The sequence below is a fragment of the Haliotis cracherodii genome, unplaced genomic scaffold (assembly GCF_022045235.1).
Source record: "Haliotis cracherodii isolate W230 unplaced genomic scaffold, xgHalCrac1.p SCAF_13, whole genome shotgun sequence".
In the NCBI taxonomy this organism is placed as follows: domain Eukaryota; kingdom Metazoa; phylum Mollusca; class Gastropoda; order Lepetellida; family Haliotidae; genus Haliotis; species Haliotis cracherodii.
The window spans coordinates 38,580,234-38,586,515 of record NW_027266268.1 but is presented as its reverse complement, the minus strand read 5'-3'; positions in this window follow the sequence as shown (position 1 = coordinate 38,586,515).

Sequence of the window (6,282 nt, the reverse complement as noted above, 5' to 3'; positions counted from 1 at the left end):
TGAAGACACTGACTTTAACAAAATTGAGTACCGACTGGTCCGTAGTCCTGAGCAGGCAGCGATTGGACTGCCGTTGATGAAATGGGAAGCGTCTTTGCATCAGTATTCTTCCCCAGGACTGATTCCCAGATCACAGACTTGCATCTACCCTGAGTGAGTGAGTGAATGAGTGTGAGTGAGTGAGAGAGTGAGGTTTTACGCTGCTTTTAGCAATATTGCAGCAATATCATGGATGTGGACACCAGAAATGGGATTCATACATTATACCCATGTGGGGAATCGAAGTGGGGTCTGAAGCGTGATGAGTGAACGCTTTAACCACTAGATTACCCCACCACCCCTCTACCCTGATGGAAGTACATGAGATTATGTAACTTGTGAAAGACAACATATCATAGGCGTTTGTATAAGCCTCTATTTGTCTAACTAAGGTGCCACACATTGCTATACAAAGTTGTCTCCCTTACCTCGTGCAAGGATCCTCTAGATGTAGGCGCAAATAGACTGTGCTCTGTCTACTAGACATGCCTATCTGCTGGTACAAGGATGTGTGTGGTAGGCTGGTTGACGGCATAAGCACATTATTATGATGGAGATGTATGACAGTGTGTAACATGATGAGCTATGATAGATGTTTGGCCATTGGTAGTCTTTCATACATGTGCCTGGGTGTTTGTCTTATGTACACATTCTGCCTCTATGTGTTTATAAAATCTTTGTTGTCACACGAGTAGTTAATAATATATGTCACAGGAAAATGAGCAGGAATATAAATAAATATTCAGCCAATAATGTTGCTGTTTTGCTTGAGTTTGATACCATGCATAATGAACCCATGTGACTAAATCCATGCAATATTGTTCTCTCAAATAGAAAATAAATAAATAAAAAATAAAGTAGAAATACATCCAACCTGTCCCATGTTTGGATGGGCCGAAATAGGAAACACACACATATTATTTTGGTGTTATCAAGAAATTATGATAATGGTGCTTTGACTTGCACCGAAATGTGTCATTCAATAGAATAAAGGAATATATGATGATCTCTATTGAAGGTTTCCGACACCTGATGATTCGGGGTAGAATAGGTCTTCAGCAACCCATGCTTGCCGTAAAAGGTGACTATGCTTGTCGTAAAAGGCGACTAACGGGATCGGGTGGTCAGGCTTGATGACTTGGTTGATGCATGTCATCGTATCCAATTTGCGTGGATCAATGCTCATGATGTCAATCACTGGATTGTCTGGTCCAGACTCTTTTATTTACAGACTGCCGTCATATAGCTGGAATATTGGAGTGCGGCGTTAAACAAACCAACCAATCATGATGGTTGAGGTCACAAGGGTTCACATGAGCCAATGATCAACCTAAAGAATTTGAAGAAGAATTACCTTAACATGTGTAAGTTAGCATCTGTCATGTCATGGTTGTATTGAATGTCAAGGTCGGTATATGCTGTTTAAGTCAAACATGAAGATCCCTGTAAGCATCTTCGCGAGGCAATGGAGTTAACTGACTATAAAAGTCCAGTTTCCACCTTTACCGAACTCGGCTGGAATTTCTGAGCTCGATTGTAGCGCCACAAGTGGTTAATTACGAGTTGTGTCCCTTCTATGCGTCTCCTGTTGGCCAATCAGATTCCACCTCTAGCATCACTTGCATTTGCTTCAAACAAAATGGCGGCGCCCGGTCAAGCGTTCTGTTGAATAATCAAGATCTATATAGTGACAAGACGGATCTTACAACGCAAAGTGCATCAAATCACGTGAACACCTTGATTAAAACATGACAACATTTGGAAAATACCTGCTGACGCCGAGTTCCGGCGGTGCTCGTACTTTGCAAATCTTGCAATCGAGTCAGTTAACTCACTTGCCCCGGGAAGATGCCCTGTAATATATAGAGAATACTACACTCATTCTCGTTAGATACCATTTTTACGAAACGAGTGGACTTTCTATGGTATCTGACCGAGCGAAAGCGAGGTCAGATACCATAGAAAGTTCACGAATTTCGTAAAAATGGTATCTAACGAGAATGAGTGTGGTATTTTATTTATTACCCACGTTAAATATATATTTAAGTGTAAATACATAGCAACTTTCGTTCATTGACAGACCAAACTGAAACCGGTTGCAAAATCTGGTTGCGCATGAATATTGATATATGACCAAATATGGGCATTGTTGACATGTTTATGCATACGCATTAACAACATGCGCCTGCTGTTCTGTTTGCAAACAAACCAGCACCGACGCTCAAGATCCTTTTGGAAGAAAGTCTTCAACTTATGGTAATTCAAGCGCCATGTTGTTAGAACGCAGGACACCGAAAAGAAAATTTGAAATGTAACATTAGCGCCGCGCTTTGAATATCGGATCAACAGTCACACGCATCACACTGCCTGGGTCCCGTCTGTGCATTCAAAATGTTTCGGTTTCCTTGATCTATCAGCTGAATTTATCTCATGTCCGTACCATTTTGGAAGAGGGAAATCAGACTGTTCGCCAAAGACATTCATGTTAACTGTACCACCCTATATACTGAAGACGTGAAAATCAACAAACTAAAATCTGCTTGCATGTCAGTGACAGCTTCGAACGATCGAAGGGCAAGGTCGCCAGCGGAATAAGAAAAGACAACCGCGATCCACTCACAGCGTTTTACGCTAGAGATAGGGAATGTTACTGTTCACATTTGGGATGTTTGGGGCCACAAAATTTGAAGTCAAGCACACTTCCACGGAGTTTTCCAGTGATTTGTATCGGAACTGTGAACTGTAAGTGATCTGGTCGTGCTGTCGTGTTCGTTCATTCATGAACAACACCTCCCGAAACAGCGCCATAAAATACGCTTCAAAGGGGACACCGATGGCACAACCGGATCATCCCAAGTAAGTCTAGATATCTGTCCAGATAGTTTAAACAGACTTCATTTCACCACGCTTATCCTTTTACGTTAAATCAAATTGAAAGTTGCGAAAATGGTCGGGTGCGTCACGCTCAAGGGACGCGCTCGATCGGCAGTCGTTCATTGTAAATCGATTTATAGATCTAGCTCGATTATATGTCTGTAGGAGCTCTATGCATAACTTATATAGAATGCAAACCGAATGTGATGCGTGTGACTATCTTGTTTGGTTTAATAAAGTGTTTGTAAATATCTCTCGTTCTCATGAATTTCTTCAGTTCTGCCTTGTAATCGCAAAATGAATGACGTCTCGCGATTTTTTATGAATGAAAAAAGTAGTCCCGGTGTGACAGAGGTCACGGTTATCCAATCAAAACGAATAAAACAAGGTCAACCTTGTACGACACACGTGTGACGTACGGATTTAGTATCTTACCACCTGTATCTTCACCACGTGGGTAATAAATAAGCTGATCGGGTGGTCAGGCTTCCTGACTAAGTTACCCTCTGGATGCCGAGTTTTTTTTCTGACGCACATTTTCCCAAGATCGGAAAAGTGAAGGTTGTGCGAGAATTGCGCTCATGCGGCACTGGATCTACCTCTGGCTATAAAATTACGCAAAGGTGGAGAATATTAAATTTCCTATTTGATGGTGTAGATTTAACTGCAAATATTAAACCGGTTTTAAAAAAGACACTTCCAGGTGTTGTCCGAGAATTTATTCTGCGTTGAAAAACAATAAATTTCTCCGCTTTTTATCGTACAACGATAAAAGAAAGTACTGTGCGACGATATTTTTTATTAAGAAGCTTTACGGAAACTGTGAGCGAACAAAATACTGCCTAATATCTGAACGACATAACTACATATCAAATGGAGTTATATGTGTATGTATATCGACATACAGTCAATTCCAAAAACAGCTTGCCGTAAATGACGAAAACTGTTTTTTCTCTATGACGCCAAAAGGCGACAGAGAGGTTACACACGTACAAAGAAAAGGGGGCATAACTCCGGTATGCTTAGCTCCAGTTTGTTGTAACTCAGGTCACTTGGTGAGAACTATCTGTGGGTAAGGACAATATATTTTCGTGGTGTTTTGTTCAGGAGGAACCAAACTATTCCAACACAAATATCGATATTGAAACTGTACACGTTAAGAAATTATGAAATCGTACTTCATAAAAAGGAAGTAATAGATAAATGGATGGCCTTATCTAACCTATAACTTAGTCCTTAGATTCCAACATTCTCCTGATTGTGGAAGTGTAATTTGACTAATGTTGCATCATTATTAATGGAGCACTAGCCTTATCATCAAATGTAATGAAATACCCTAAAAATAACACCATTCCTTTTGACGTCATGGCTGTTTTATGTCTTTCATAACGTCGGAAAAAGACGACACTGGTATTTTGATTAATATACTTCTCCCCTAATTTTCGTTCATGGTATGGACAATATCGATGTGTGGAACGGAATTTGACGCTTTTTCGACACAACATAAAATGACTGCTTTCACCAAGTAAATAATGTCTTGAATATGTAAACAATTAGATAGTTTATCTTGTATCTTAATTGGACAAGACACGCACCTGTTTGGCATAAATTTACGAACTGAATTTCCCAAAAGAATATTTCAAAACAACCCAAATTATATTCAATATTGGACATATATTTGTTCATTATTATGTTATTATTTCTTACACAATAAAAGATGCAAAGAAAGCTCTATTGGTATAGAATTATCAGGGTAATCGTATACGTTTGAACCAATGGGGTGCCTGGCATGGGTTTTATTTTTATACTTTTTACAATTCCTGGAGAAATAAAGTAAACAGTTTACCATCCTGTGATCACAATATTGACAAAAAGAATGAACCCATTGATTATATAATGCAAAACGAGAGGAATAATTCGTAAATTGTTTGTGACTAAAGCGCACCTGGCGAATTGTTAGATACCACTGTTCTCTGTATCCAACGACATAAAAGACAATTCCAAGGCCAAGACATTTCAGAAATATGTGCCTATTTTTTACCGAAAAATATTATCCATTTTGTTAAAGTAATATATTCAGTTTTAGTTATAAAATAAAATGAAACGGCTTTTCATGGACATTGGTTATATGAACTTATTATTATTGACTTATTACACATCCCAAGAAATACGTACATGCTGCAGTTACATTTACACTTCATCCTGTAACACTTGTCCAAAGGGAAGAAATATCGTCAGTCGACACTATAAACCTATCAATTGTTATGTAAATAATGTTCAAACAAACAGGAGATTATCAAAGGTTCGTTCATACATGTTGTGGCCTACATTTACGTATGATATCATTTTGAACATTGACAAATATTCAAAGTGAAATTAATTGTGTGAAAAAATGTATAAAAGATATGCAAAATATACACTGAAACTGTAAACAGCATGATACAATGATCGTGTGCACTCTCATTCAAGGACCTTCACCTCAAAGAAATTACCAAATATGTACAACAATGTTGACGTATGACATCACTACCTGTGACCGACTTTTACAAAATGGCATGTTCCTGTCAACAGTACGCGGGATTTTACGAGCGGACTTTCGTTGATTCAAGGATCGTATATACATAAATGTGACATGTAAGTAATCAGAAACATTCTGACAATCTATGTACTGTTATTTGTTGTCATTTTCATTGAAACAAACGGAAATAGTCAGAAATTCCGAAAAATACCGTTGTCGTTATGCGTGATTTTGCGTCAGTCATGGCGTCACACAGAACGGTAACTTTGACAACCTCTGTTGAAAATATCAAATCATTGCAATTTATCTATTTTAGATTCCCTAATTCTTCCTACGATTCTCTTCCCATGCATATTCTGAAAATGTTGAGCTATATCTTGAACGAATAGACGAATGGATAGCTCAGAATAGGAGAAAATGCTACACTGCGTAAAATCTGAATTTTGCTTTGTTTACATTTCAACCAAGTGCAGTTTTTCGAGCACAGCGTTCGTTTTCACACCTCACTTATTTTGCTTGATTTCATCTAGCCACTTTGTATTGGTGACAAAGACCATTGGTCATTTGATTCTAAAATGTATGAGGAATTAAAGGATATGTGTATGGCAGCTAAGTTTGAAATATACGCGATGTTACAGGCGCCTCATAACCGGTGTACCTGAAACGTGATTTTGTAAACACTAGCCATTATGGCGGAAAGTTCACTTCGGCGTTCGTGTTTGCGTATTTTCCAAAACATTCGAAACGATTCTAGGGTTATCGGAGACATTTTGGAATGATCATAGGTGATTTGATAAAAGACAGATACCCGTGATCACTAATATGCTATTTTTGAAATTTATTTCTCCGAG